This window comes from Pimephales promelas, chromosome 4, assembly GCF_988280905.1.
Source record: "Pimephales promelas chromosome 4, fPimPro1.hap1.1, whole genome shotgun sequence".
NCBI lineage: Eukaryota > Metazoa > Chordata > Actinopteri > Cypriniformes > Leuciscidae > Pimephales > Pimephales promelas.
Window position 1 is genome coordinate 13667627 of NC_142772.1, and position 15203 is coordinate 13682829.

The following is a 15203-nucleotide window of genomic DNA, read 5'->3' on the forward strand; positions in this document are numbered from 1 at the left end:
TAACTTCACACAATACAAATTAAATTACTCTCTTAAATCAAACAAATGGCAATCTAACATAACAAACACTCTGAGGGGGAATGAGCCCTCTCTTCTCAGGCTGTTTTTTTTCTAGCAGCAACCATTTGGAACATGAACTGCTTTTGGTAGCCATTCTGAGGTCAGCCCCCAATTATGTTACAACTGCAACACACCACTGTCACTCATTCACATTGCCATCAGTGACAAAGTGGGTCATATTTGGACTGTCTGGGAAAGGGCAAGAGCAAAACTGTGCAGGTCAAGCCCACTGAAAGACACTGGAATTTGGTGGCATCGTTGTCTTCTGTCTTTACAGTAGAGGTGGGTAATCTCTAACTTCTGTAGGTGCTGGTGCCGCTGGAACATCACAGGTTCAATGCACCCATCTTCTCTGAGCCTCCATCCTCTTACAACCATGTTCCAGAGAAGAGGTTTGGCCATGTGCCTGTGACGCCACACTGCGGTTTGATACAAGGCTCTCAGCACATTCTGTTGAGGGTAGATTTGCTGCTGACAAATCTGTGGTAAATGCTAGTGTGTACATCAGCTTATCCAAGTTGGTGCAAGGATGCCCATCCCCCTTTTTCTTTTCGCCATACCAGGAGGAGAGCATACCTTCTTTCCACAGGCAATGCATCATCCAGGCTTATCCAAATTTGGTCATTTCATGTAATTCACAAAGATGGGTCTTCAGTCTTGTGAGGGCAATGGCCTTCCCAATTCTCTACAAGCTTGTGGTGTCACAATCCATGGATCCAAACATCCCAGTACATCTCTACATCTAGTATATCTGCATCATCACATTTGACAATTAGGAGAGAATGTGACTGTGCAAGGCATATTGCATGTAACACCATCCTGGTCACAGGTCACTCCTGGTCACTGTAAAGATCTAAAATGAAAAACAAAAATGGACAAAATGTACCTGAAAAGTTTATCTTCATTCATATCCAATGTGTTTAATGTGGCGAGGGACCTCTGTGGAACCCGTGCTAGGCATTTATCTGCTGTGGAGACTTGTACTCTTTGTAACACAACAATACACTTCCCATCCAGGGGTGCGTTTCCCGTACAACGACGTAGTTCGCTGCTTCACTACCATAGTACGATGCATCGTTGGAAAAATCAACTAGCTAGTTACGACTGTTTCCCGAAACCCACTGTCGCAAAGTATCGTTCAACCACGTTGGTTTCGCACGTGGTGGAGTAATAACTACTTTTAATGAAACTGTTTGAGATCCAATTAACGCTAGATTTGTTTTATATAAATTACAGAAATGTCATTTGAGGACTATTTCTAATTGTTTTCAGTTATTTTGCTTTATTACCAGACTCAATATTTGGCTCGTTCTTATATATGGAGCGCGTTCGCACATGCACACTCTTCAAACACGTTACTTCAAATCTTTTGACAAACTAAAAGACGTAAATTCCATTTGTATGTATTCTAAATAAAAGGCACCGGTTGTACTGAATGTCAGCTTGCTTATTTTGCTCAAGATAACGATTTATTACCTCCAAATGTGTTGCAATTGTCACAGGTCGAGGGGAGGAACGCTCGGGTGACCAACCACCCCCCCCCCCCCTCTAACCGAGCCACCACCGTGAGGAGCCGACACCACAGGCACACAACAGAGGACCACAGAGACAGAGAGAAGTTTCAAAGGAGTAACAATCTTTATTGAACCAAGGGTTTCTCACAGTTTAAGATACTCTCATGGATGCATGATAATGGAGCAGGGGGTTGCAGCTTACTTCTCCCCCAGTGGTGCTGCAGACTTCCAGACTCATACAGTAAGTATGGCAGGTAAGGATTCTTCACAGTACAGGGTACTCTCGTTGGTGCACGGTAATGAAGCAGTGGATTAAAAGCTTACTCTTCCCCCAGCGGTGCTGCAGACTTCCAGACTATGGCAGGTAAGGATTCTTCACAGTACAGGGTATTCTCGTTGGTGCACGGTAATGAAGCAGTGGATTAAAAGCTTACTTTTCCCCCAGCGGTGCTGCAGACTTCCGAACTCATACAATAAGTATGGCAGGTAAGGATTCTTCACAGTACAGGGTACTCTCGTTGGTGCACGGTAATGAAGCAGTGGGTTAAAAGCTTACTTTTTCCCCAGCGGTGCTGCAGACTTCCAGACTCATACAATAAGTATGGCAGGTAAGGATTCTTCACAGTACAGGGTACTCTCTCTCTTCAGTTCACAGTAGGGCGACAGTGGGTTAAACGATTACTTTATCAGCGTTGCTGTATACTTCTGGGCTCAAACAGTAAGTAGAACAGGTGAGGATAGTCACAGTACACAGTACTCTCTCTTCAGTTCACAATAGGGGGACAGTGAGTCATAAGGTTACTTTACCAGTGGTGCTGTATGCTTCTGGGCTCAAACAGCAAGTAGAACAGGTGGGGATCTTCACAGTACAAAGTACTCTCTCCTCAGTTCACAGTAGGGCGACAGTGGGTTAAACGATTACTTTATCAGCGTTGCTGTATACTTCTGGGCTCAAACAGTAAGTAGAACAGGTGAGGATATTCACAGTACACAGTACTCTCTCTTCAGTTCACAATAGGGAGACAGTGAGTCATAAGGTTACTTTACCAGTGGTGCTGTATGCTTCTGGGCTCAAACAGCAAGTAGAACAGGTGTGGATCTTCACAGTACAAAGTACTCTCTCCTCAGTGCACAGTAGGGCGACAGTGGGTTAAACGATTACTTTATCAGCGTTGCTGTATACTTCTGGGCTCAAACAGTAAGTAGAACAGGTGAGGATATTCACAGTACACAGTACTCTCTCTTCAGTTCACTGTATCACTCTGGGCTTCTGACGGGGGCAGATATAATATCCTTCCACGAACGTGTAAGCATGGATAGGGCTACTTCTCAGCAAAGACACATCACACTCGTGTTCACTTCAATTCCACAGGCAAAAATCAATGTGTATTAATAAGGCAAAAGCACTGCAATTCACTCACACGGTAGGGCTGATCAGAGGCCTCGCTCTGTTTGTTGTGCTCACTTTACATGGGGTTTCACTTTCAATTCCTCCTCCACACACTCTGAAACACATAGCTCCTCCAACAGTCAGATCCACACTCACTGTATCCTCTTCAAGCGGTTTAAATGTTCATAAGTTAAAATCAGTTCACTTATCTTTGCTCTTTCCTTTCCCAGCACAGATCCAGTTGATAGCTCAGACCAGCAGGCTTCCTACAAACAATCACTCTGATCCAGCAAGCTTAAATGGGCGTCTCTCCCTTTCCCCTGTCCCTTCCTTGTCAGTGGGTCCTCCATCTGAGCCTCCTCCATCTGAGCCTCCTCCATCTGTGTCTTCCCCGTCTGTGTTTCCCCCGTCTGTGTTTCCCCCGTCTGAGCCTCCCCCGTCTGAGCCTCCCCCGTCTGTGTCTCCCCCGTCTGAGCCTCCGTCTGAGCCTCCTTCTCCCTTCTGTCTGTCTCCTTTTATCTTGACTCGTCAAACAGGAAACCTGTGTGAGTGCCGCTCCTCTCTCTCTCTCGCACCTGCAGTGCATTAGCGCTAATCAGTGCGGGCATGATTCCATCACGCCCGGAACCGCAGTGGTGTGTTGCACACAATCCGTTCCCCTAGGGAACTTGCGACTCTGAGGAGAGTTCCGATCGCCAAGCGATTTTGTCACCCGTGACACAATATAGAAACGATGCCTCTAACCACAGGTCGAGAGCTGTCGTTCAAACCACACAACTTTGCGATGCTGTTTGCAAATGTTCATTGGAACGATGGTTTCGGGAAACACCGAATCGTTGAACTATGCTTATAACGACTGAACTTGCGACCATAGTTGGCTAACGATGCTTTCGGGAAACGCACCCCAGGGTGTCTTCATTTTGGTCAAAGTTGTCGATGGCTGCATCAACAATTCCATGTTAAGTGACTCCAGTAAGGCCAGTTGGGATGTAGACACCCCTCTCTGTCCTTGATATCTGGCCTGCTGCAACAGATGTGAGGAAGTGTCTAAGCTCTGTAAAGGAAACACAGTGCCCTATTGCACTGAGCCTATTGACGAGTGTCTTACTACCAAACTCATGATGTATCAAAATGGCAAGTCCCAGTGTGATTGGGGATGTGACAGCTCTGTCCAATGAGTTCATAATAGATTGCAATACCACACAGATTGTACTTTGAAGCTGGGTCATCATCATGTTTGGCAATCTCTGTGGGCATGTGAATCAACACACCAGTTGACAAAGTCATAAAGGATGTTGGGTACATACTTGCTACATTGGATTGACATATGATTGACTGTCATGCTTTACGTGCTCCATGCTTTTCCTCAATATGTCTGCAGCCCTGTGTAATATTTGATCTGAGCAGATCAGATCTGACTGTCCTGGGCGTGGAACACAAGTCTGTCTTTGTAATGCTGTATCTGATTTTCCTTTAGTTTCCAGGATCTATATTTATTGTGTTGAACTATGGACACACCTTCCTCAGAAATGGTCTTCAGTAGTCATAGCTATCAGTCAAAGAGTTGAGAGTCCTCACTTTGGACAATACTATTTTATCAATGTGTTCAGTGAGCTTTATAAAGGCTTTGCCGTAGACATTGGTCTGCTTTTCTGATTCTTTTCTTCGTCTGGCAGCTGCTACATTTCGTTCAGAGATGTAGTGTGCAAGGCACATTTTATGGTATCTGGCATCATATGCAAAGTGATCTGGGCATGAAAGAATTTGAAGATGCACATCTTTATCAAGCCTTTCAGAAGCTGCCCGAAGGACGTTGTCTCTGGTATATGTGCCTATACCAATCGAAATGGCTGTCAGAGCTTCTGGTCTAGCGCTGGCCTTCCCACAAATTAAACAATCTGTCCATATTTTAAATTATGTTGTATCAGATTCAGCGCTACTCAGCCTTCTTGGTGCAGATGTAAGACTGGAAAACTGGAAACTGATTGAAGAGATAGACGACAGGTCTATGAGATGAAGGACCTTGGCAAATTAACATTTTAACTCTCACACACACACTTCTTCCCCTCATCCTCCACTCTTGCAGAGATCACCCAAACTCACATACGACTATATATGGTCTTTAATTTGAACAATGATCATACAGTTTTATACATGTGTTTAGTATTGTTTGAAATGTCTACAAGTGCGACTGGTACAAATGTTCTATTTCCAAATAAGTAAAACAAAAGGTAATAAGGTTTTTAAGAGTTTAGGAATAACTGGCACACAAATGAATGTGGTCTAGGCATGGTCCTACTTCCAAAAGGTGTAAATTCATGAATGCAAATTACCATTGTTAGCAAATGGTCAACTTATGCTCCCAGTAAGTCTGGGGGGTGAACACAGTAACTTTCCACTGTAAACTCATGTTTACATATGAAATGAGGTCTGGCTATATAATGAAATGTAATGAGAGACCAGGGCCTTTTTCTGGATCTCAGATCAGCCTGTGAATGCTGAGTCGCCGAGACTCAGCGTTCATGTATTTCATAATGTCGGGTAAATGATTTTCCTCTTTATTCTAAAACATTTGATGGTTTGCACATATTATCTTTCAATTGATTATGAAATTGTAATTATACATTTACCTAACATAATAAATTGTTATATTTGATTATTCTAACAGACTTTGACTTTATTTTCATTAGAGTTAAAGGGAATAGTCAAACATTCACGTAGCTTTAATAATGCACCGATATAATTGAAAAACCTTTTCCTTTATGGAGAAAAGATGGAACATGGGTGAGACCTTCACCTCTAATCGAATACCGCCATTGGATCGAATTAGATGGCCTTATACAGATCTCTCACTCTCAACATTTGCAACTTGCTGCTGCTCACTGATTTTTGTCTTACTGCAGTAGTTCGCTCTACGCTCTACAGTAGTCAACTCACTAGACCACAATACTCTTATCAAATATATCTACTATCTTATTCTTATCTAATTAAAAGATCACACCAATGGAGTGAAGTAAGCAGTGTAGATTCTACTGCCCACTTCTGGTCTGGACAGACAAAAGCTAACAATATTATTTTACATTATTCAGTAATGACATGACCAAAACAAAATTCAAGTGGATATACATATTTTAATAAAAGTGTTCCATTCTAATGTTAACCTGATTCAACTCTGTGTTTCATATAAATTGTATAGTATATACTGTGCCTTATGAAATGTACCATTATTAAATGTATCATCAATATAGATCAGCACTTACCTAATACCTAATGTAACTTACTTTGCAGTAACAATGAATTTGTCAACATTCTTCTCACCACTGATAGTGAGATTTGGATTTGAGACTATTTTGTCAGTGTTCCGTTTTCTTTCATTTTGGACACCTCATACATTGAGTGACAGAAAACTCTTGATTTGTCATGCTATAAAAATTTACTTATTTGGTATTGCTGGATTCAGCACAACCCCACCTTTCCAATAAGCCATCATATGTGTTTCTATGATAATATCTGGCAAAGCAACCACAAAGTAAATGAAAACATTCTGCATAGATGTTCAATTTGTGCTTGTCCGCTTATTTTAGGTATGTGTTTATATGTCTCTATTTATTCCATACATCAAGATATTCACATCCAGTCTTTTCTAGTAGTTAAAGCAACTTCCTGACAACAAACATGCCAAGTTTCAAAGCTCTCAGAGCTTGTGTGATTGATCTGCACTAGTTTATATGCCTTAACCCCTATACGGACAGGCTATATTTTTGTCCTTTTTTGGTTTGGGGGTGTATAACAATATCTGTTAATTTAACAATCTTAACAGTAAAATATTTTGAGCCAAGAATCCATTTCATATATGGGAGACCTTGGAGATGAGGAAAAACATTGTTGGGTTTAGTTCTACCTCCGGTAGGGGTATCTCAAAAATTCGGGGTCATTGTCACTAGCCTAAAATACTATAATGTAAACACAGTACAGATGTAGACCTGGATGTACACCTGACCTTTCAGAAGGTTGCTCACACATACTTTGTGGTTGAAATGTGCCCTCGATGCGCACTTTTGCAGAGCCTTCACTGATGCAAGCTCTTCAGCACACTTCTTTTTGTCAGTCAAAGTGGGGGTTACGTTTTTGCACGTCATGCAGAATAACCCTAAAGGCACCAAGGTGGCGGTGCCACCGGCTTTATATATATATATATATATATAATATATCAATAAATATAGCTGCGAGCAGCGATGAAGGGCCAAAGCTGGCGCTACCGCCATCCCGGTGCCTTTAGGTAACTAAAGGCGCCGGGGTTGCGGTGCCACCGGCTTGGGCCCGCAATCGCTGCTCGCAGCTATATTTTTACTTGCTTTTTGTTATGATCATGAGCAACATGAGGCTAAACATTTTCATCTTTCAGTTTCTTTATAACCAGTCAATTTGTTGTTTAAATTTCCAATCAAACTCAAAACCCTGACTACCATTTACTTAATTTCTGCAAGTTTCTTTGAAGTGAGGGCTTCAGAGCACAGCTGTTTACAGAGTTTGCTCTCTTCTATCGCACTATTTGTCTTAGGACTATTCAGATTACTGATCAAGTTATCCAATTTTTTGCTGCCATATCTTAATCATAGTTCATACTCACCTGAAGTTAATGCAGAAATGGAGGCGGCAATCTTTGAACACACAGCTTGGCTTCTGCGTGATGAAACTGCAAAGTATACTGCACAGTTACATATACTGGTCCACGCCAATTTGGGTCCCAACTTTTATTTATTTTTCCGAAATCGTTCCTGATGCATCCCTGGCAAACAACCCTGTTTTTGTTAGTATCCCTAACTGCCTGATTCACTAAATTCGGGGTACCCCTATCTGAGATGGAAGAGATAGAGTGGTTCGCGGTGCCCTGGACTTCCAATCCAGGGACGTACTTTGCTGGGGTGTTGCTACACCAACAAATGCCTAGGCCCAGTGGGGCCCCCACAAAGCATGCTTCGCTTGCGCTGTCTGCTCTTGTTAAACCTTAATCAGCAACTTTTTCTCTTTTATACTTTAAAGTCCCCGTGAACCGGAAGTCGCAAACGATTTTTCTCCAGTGCTGTGACGTATTTCCAAGTGAAACGGAATATTGAACAGAGGGCAGGGTTTTACTCTAGCGCTCCTCCTCTCCATCTCTCGCTCATAGTAAACTAACAGTTTGAGGGGAGTGGTTAAGCGTTTCCCCACCCAAACTGTGAAACCTACGTCATCAGAAAAAGAAACCGTTCCAGACCGGAAGTAACTTTTCAGATTTTGATTAAAGATTACCAAGGAAAACATTTTTTTTATATATTTATACTTGCACGGATTAATTGTTTACCACTAGACTAGTCATATGCGCTAACAAAGTAAATTGGTTCAATTTTGATTTCACGGGGACTTTAAACCTTTAGCATAATTAACTTCTTCACTCGCCTCATCGGAGTGAAGACTCTCCCGACCTCCTTCAAAATTCTCTTCCAGTCAGACATCCCTAACAATTAACAAAAGCTTACTACCTTGTTTGTTGATTTGCCAGGGGTGTCACCGAGAATAATTGCCAGCGCATCCTCCACCAAACTGTTAGGGGTTAACAGTTAAAGGACCCAGAACCAGACATGATCGCATTTAGCTCCAAAACTCTGGAATGGCCTTCCCGATACGGTCCAAGCCTCTGACTCGCTGACACAGTTTAAAACTAGATTAAAGACGCATCTCTTTAGTCAAGCATTCACATAATGCTTACCTTCTAGTCCTCTGTTATGCCATACGGAACCGTTTGCCACTGAAACTGCTTAACGCACCAGTGGGGCTCGACAGCCTCTTAGACAAACGGGTCGGCGCGTATGGTTGGGTTGCGGAGAGTTCGGGTTACGGAGAGTTTGTGAGTTATAACGGAAATTATTATGAACATCAGCTATGCTAATTATTTCCCATCTGCCTTTCTGCTGTTATCTCGGGACGCTTGTCCCGAGAAAAATGGCGTTCGTCAGGTCCAGTTTTGTGTCCAGCCTCTCACGGGGATTTCGGATGCCCCAACGCCTGTGATGAGACGACTCAACGCCTGTGATGAGACGACTCAACGCCTGCGATATGTTATGGCGCCGTTTGATTCATAAACAATATTTATATTTAATATTTATATTTAAACAATATGAATGTAAGCCAGAGGAGAACTGGCCCCCGACTGAGCCTGGGTTCTCCCAAGGTTTTTTCTCCATCCAATCTGATGGAGTTTGGTTCCTTGCCACTGTCGCCTTGCTTTTGGCTTGCTTTGAGCTTGCTCAGTTGGGGTTATTTATTTAGTGTTTAGCAATGTTGTTGATCTGTGTTGTGCTACTTACATGTTATCACTGTGAAGCTGCTTTGATACAATCTGTATTGTGAAAAGCGCTATATAAATAAATGTGACTTGACTTGACTTGACATGAAGAATGAAGACCCGGAGTCAGAATTATAAAAAATTAAAGAAAGGTTTACTGAACATAGTTTGCAGTTTCATCAGCAGAAGTCTGCTTCAAGACTCACACAGGAGGTCGTAGGCCGCCCCCTCACAGTTACAAAGATCACAGCAGTTATACGATTTCCAAGGTCTAAGCTAAGTCATCATTCAATTACACGTTGAATGATTCTCAATGGCTAAGAAATAGTTAAACACAGTAATTTTCCATATACATATAGACGGAAGCATATCTCCATCGATGATGCATCTGACACTCAGAGGCACGTCATGACCTTCCAGGTCACAGATTGTCCAGAACATGTCCAGAACAACAACTGGAGTAAGACTTTAACAAATAAATGGTGCCTTAAACTATTGGCTTCAATGACCCCTTTATGTTTTAACACTCAAACACAAACCAAATCCCTATTTCCCTATTATTTTCACTGTTACTGCGTTCACATAGGACACTAGCAAATAAGAGCTCCCACCAAGGCTGAAGAGAGTCTGAGCTGCTTATTATCAGTTAAGTGTACCAAAACATGGTAAAACATTAACTCGTTTGGGAGAAAAACAGATAACATTTGCTCCCCAGAAAGGAAATATAATAGAAAGAATACATTTTAATACAATAATTAAAGTTCAATGTAGCAATGTTCAATATAGCTTGACCATCTGTACAGAGAAGTATCATATGTGTTGGACGTGTGTTCATGACGCCTTTAGGATCCATAAACCTTTCTCCTGACCAGAGAAAGAGACAAATGGCCTTGTGCACCTAAAAGAAGCTGGTTACGTACACCAGCATGCATTTAAGTATATGATTTCACAAGCAAAAGCACAAAGAATAAATATATATGTCAATAAATGATTAAGTAACAATTAATGTACTTAATTATTGATTTTATAAAAGAAATACATAAGCATTCAAAAGGATATATGGAGGAGATGGACTTAAAATCAACTCCCAAAACTTATTGAGAGCTTCTGGAAGATAACTTCTTAAAACAGAGTTACGAGAGGATGTTGTGCTGGTCCTTCAAGAATCACTCCCAACCTATCTGTCTATAAAGCCTGTAAAAAACAGTCTTCACTTGTTTCACAACGTTTCAACTTGTGATACTTATTAAGTGTGGGTCATATTTCAGGATTTGTTACCTTAAAAAAAGTCTCTGATAATCCTGACACCTTGTACTTCTGGAGACTCCAGGTACGTAGGTTGCAGCTCTGGAAAATGGTGGCACTGGAGACTACAGGGTTCCTGATGGATTCACACCAAATTCTTCACCTTTATTCCTATGTTTTGCAGGTAATGTGTCATTTCTTCTTGAACATGACCCTGCTGAAATAATGAACATTTTGCTGACCATTGGTCACACCTTAATTTTGCAATTTCTAGTATTGGATCTTTCCCAAGGTGTTATTCACTTCCAGCCTTCCTTAACAATTATGTATCACTTGTACATAATTAAATACAAAATTAATAGTAGTTATTAAGATTGATGTGGTTTGGAATTGATAAAATGTGCTTGGAAAAAATATGAATATCAACATGCATAATAATTATACACACACTGAACACACATTTCACTATTGTTGAGGCTATCCTATAAGCCTGGTATAGATGGCATGGTGTTCTCAACGCGTAGCTGAAAAATCCAAAGGTCCAAACATTTGCTCTCTTTGGGTGGTGTTCCCGTTTATTATTGAGATACAAAAGAGGGAATAATTTACATTAAAAATGGTACTTCACCCAGTGCTAAATATTAAAGTGCTGTCGTGCTGTTGGTAAAGTGGGTGCTCACGGCTACGGTAAGAACCGTGTGTTCCTCACCATCCACACCATACCTAACTGATTACCACACCTGGCTGTAAATATACTTAATTCCCAGTGATGTCACACCCAGTGCAACACTCCCACCAAGTGGATAGAGTAAGTAATAGCAATATTAACCTATCCACAAAAGGTGAAGGTATAAATGGCTCCTACACCCAGGCCCCATAATTGTGAATATTTATTTTAACCACAATTACCCAGATTACCCATTTAAACTAAAGGAGCCATTTGTGCAATGCTAATCTAAGTGAAATCATCTTCTCTTGAGCTTAGAACATCTGTGGTCGGATCATAGTCAGGAGCTCATCTGTGACACTTCGACTTCCATCAAAAGGCAGATCTTCGTTACGGGCCGTTCCAGCTGACCCGTTTTTGTTTTCAACAGCACTGAGCGGACGAAGCCTTTCTTGTCAGGGTAAGTCTGCATAATTTTTCCCATCAGCCAGGATCCTCGTGGAGCAACAGGATCCATTATGACCACAATATCTCCAACGGAGAAGCTTCTTTTTGGTCTCATCCACTTCTGTCTCTCCTGGAGTAGTGGTAAATATTCCCTCACCCAACGTTTCCAAAAGAGATCGGATAGAAACTGCACTTGCCTCCATCTTCTCTTCAGATACAGGTCATCCTTACAAAAGAGCCCAGGAGGGAGGTGTGGCTTTGATTTTAAGAGTAGGATGTGGTTGGGTGTAAGTGCTTCAAGGTCATTCACATCATCAGAGGCCTTTGTGATGGGACGACTATTGAGAATGGCTTCGACTTCACAAAGAATGGTATGAAACCCTTCATCATCCAGTGTTTGGAGTCTGAGCGTGGAAGAGAGGACCCTTTTTACAAGACGAATAAGACGCTCCCAAACCCCTCCATGGTGAGACCCGGCTGGAGGGTTAAAGGACCAGATCAGATCACTCTGCAGTAAGGCATGTTGAATCTTCTGGTGGTCTAACTCAGCAATGGCTTCCCTTAACTCCCGCTCAGCTCCGATGAAGTTGGTGCCATTGTCTGATGTCAGGTGTGTCACCTGACCTCTGCGACACATGAAACGGCGAATGGCATTTATGCATGAGTCAGTGTCTAAAGCATAAGCAACTTCGAGGTGAACAGCCCTACTCGCCATGCAGGTAAAGAGAACGCCATAGCGCTTCGCTCTGCCCCGGCCCTTCTTCAACTCCACTGGCCCAAAGTAGTCAACTCCTACATTTGTGAAAGCAGGTAAGTCTGGCATAATTCTCTCTACTGGTAGATCAGCCATTTTCTGTTCCCCGGTCTTTCCTTGGAAGCGGCGACAAACTACACACTCAGAGACGACCTTCCTGCAAGCAGAATTAGCATGAGTAATCCAGTATTGCTTCCTAAGAAAAGACAGCATGTGATTTCTACCTGCGTGACCCAGCCTTTGATGGATATGCTTTAAGATTAGTTTGGACACATGTTGCTCTTTAGAAAGAATGACAGGATGTTTTTCAACTTCGGGCATAGCAGCCCTACTAAGCCTTCCTCCCACACGCAGCAGTCCATCCTCCAACACTGGGTCCAACTTGTAGATGTCGCTATTTCGTTTGACAGGTCCTCCATCTTTCAAAACAGTAATCTCATCGAAAAACCTCTCTTGCTGGGAAAAACAGATGATGGCACCTTCTGCCCTCTTAAGGTCACCCACCGTCAGTGACTGTCCACGAAGTGTCAATTTTTCCCTTTGCATTTCGGCATAAAGTCGTTTCTTTGGCCTCCATTATCGTGGCCACTGCTTCCGGAGGCTTTCAGAAACTTCCTCCTTTGGGACAAGGTTAGAAGCACATCTTTAAATCTGAGCATCCATGCCACAGACGTTCTCAGCTTCTTAAAATCTGAAAAGTAGCTTAAAAACACCTTTGTTACATTCAGTGGACGGTGGGAGATAAGGACATTCACCAGTAGGTCTCTCTTCACCTCCGGGTCATCCACAGGAATAGACCTTTTTCACAAAAACCGGAAATACGTAATCGTTGTGGAAACGGAGTTCCCGTCAACTGTTAACACATCAGAAAAACCTACTCTGGGAGGAGAGAATTGATCAGAGAGTCTTCAAAACTTCGAAAAAATGTAAACTTGTCATGGTCCAGTTGTTGATGACTTTGTAAAATGCTGTGGTGATGCTTGTCTGCAGCTGATGTATCTAAGACCAAAGATATGATATTGATTTTAGAACTGAAGCTCATTCTTCTCAATATACGTTCATTAAAGGTAAGAATGTGGAGTGTGTGGAAAGCTATTAATATTTAGGGAGTATTATTTACAATAAACTACATTTTGATGTGAATACCAGAAAGAAGTGTCAGTTTTATTCAACAGTTATCCTGAATTTTTTGCACTGCTGTTGATAGAACGATCAAAGATGAAGAAAAATTATACAAATATTAATTTATTCCTTGTACACTCAGATTGTTAAATACTCAGAATGGTATATATTAATATTTTAAATTTATATGTAGCCCACTGTTGTGTGTTCTTATTTATCTTGTTTTATATTGTGGTGTATATTTTATGTGCTTATTCCGCTGGATACAAATATCTTAATACAGTTGAACATGAACTAACGTTACTTCAAAAATACGTAAATCATAAAACATAAAAAATAAACAAACAATGACGGCTTATTAGTGAATGGTGACATGAGAAGTACAGAAGATCACAGGATCAATAACACCCGTCAGATTGCCTGAATCCATTTCCGTCGAACTTCATCGACAGGGAACTGACGAGGGAAGGAATGAAAACGACAGGTATGGCTGCTTTTGGGAATAACAAAAAAGATCGGTACAAAACAACTCTCACTAGTTGCCTTCGGCGCTATCTGTTATGAATGGAGCGGAAGAAGATTACCACGACAATTGCGTATTTCCGGTCACAAATACGGAAGTTGTGAGAAAGGTCTATCGGAGGTTGTTCCATGACGGTCTTAGGCCATTCCACTTCCCCCCTCAAGAGAAATTCTGGTCCCTTCAGCCACCGCTTACATGCAAGGAATTCTTCAGCACTTAGACCCCTAGATGCTTCATCTGCTGGATTAAGTCTTGTGCCAATGTGTCTCCACTGTGTAACATCAGTTTCATTTCTGATCACAGCCACCCTATTAGCCACAAACGTATGAAACCTCCTGATCTCGTTTCCAATATACTTTAATACAGTTGTGCTATCTGTCCAGAATACTGATGGGTATAGATCCAGCTGCAACTCCCTCTTCAACATCTTGTCCACCCGGACAGCCAGGACAGCAGCAGTCAGCTCAAGACGAGAAATTGTTGTTTGCTTTAAAGGAGCAACCCTGGCCTTGCCCAAGATAAAGGCAATACTGACATGGTTTCTCGTATTCTCCATCCTGAGATATGATACAGTTCCGTAGCCATACTCACTGGCATCGGAAAAGTGATGCAACTGCAGGCAAGTAGGTGGTCCAAAATCCTTTGGCTTGATGCACCGTTCCACTGTAAGCTCAGTGATGTGATTGAGATTAGCTAGCCATTTGGACCACTGCTCGGAGAAGACATTAGGTATGCTAGCATCCCAGCCGATGTTCAGCCTACACATCTCCTGTAACATCACTTTAACAGGCAAAGTCAATGGTGCAAGAAAACCCAAAGGGTCGTAGATGGATGACACCACAGACAATATGTCACGTCTAGTCTTTGGGCGCTCTTCTATGGCTATCCTGAAGGTCAGAACATCTGCATCTATGCACCAATGAAGACCAAGAGCTGTTTCGATAGGACTTGCCTTTTGATCCAGGTTAAGCCCCCTGGTGGTCTTGGAGCGCTGTGACTTAGGAATACTAGCCAAGACTTCACTTAATGTTGCTTGTCCACTTTAACAAACGGAATCCTCCCTTCGCACAGGCTTCAGTCAATTCATGCACCATTTTTATGGCTTCAGCCTCAGACGACACGGACTTTAAGCAATCATCTATGTAGAAATTTTGGA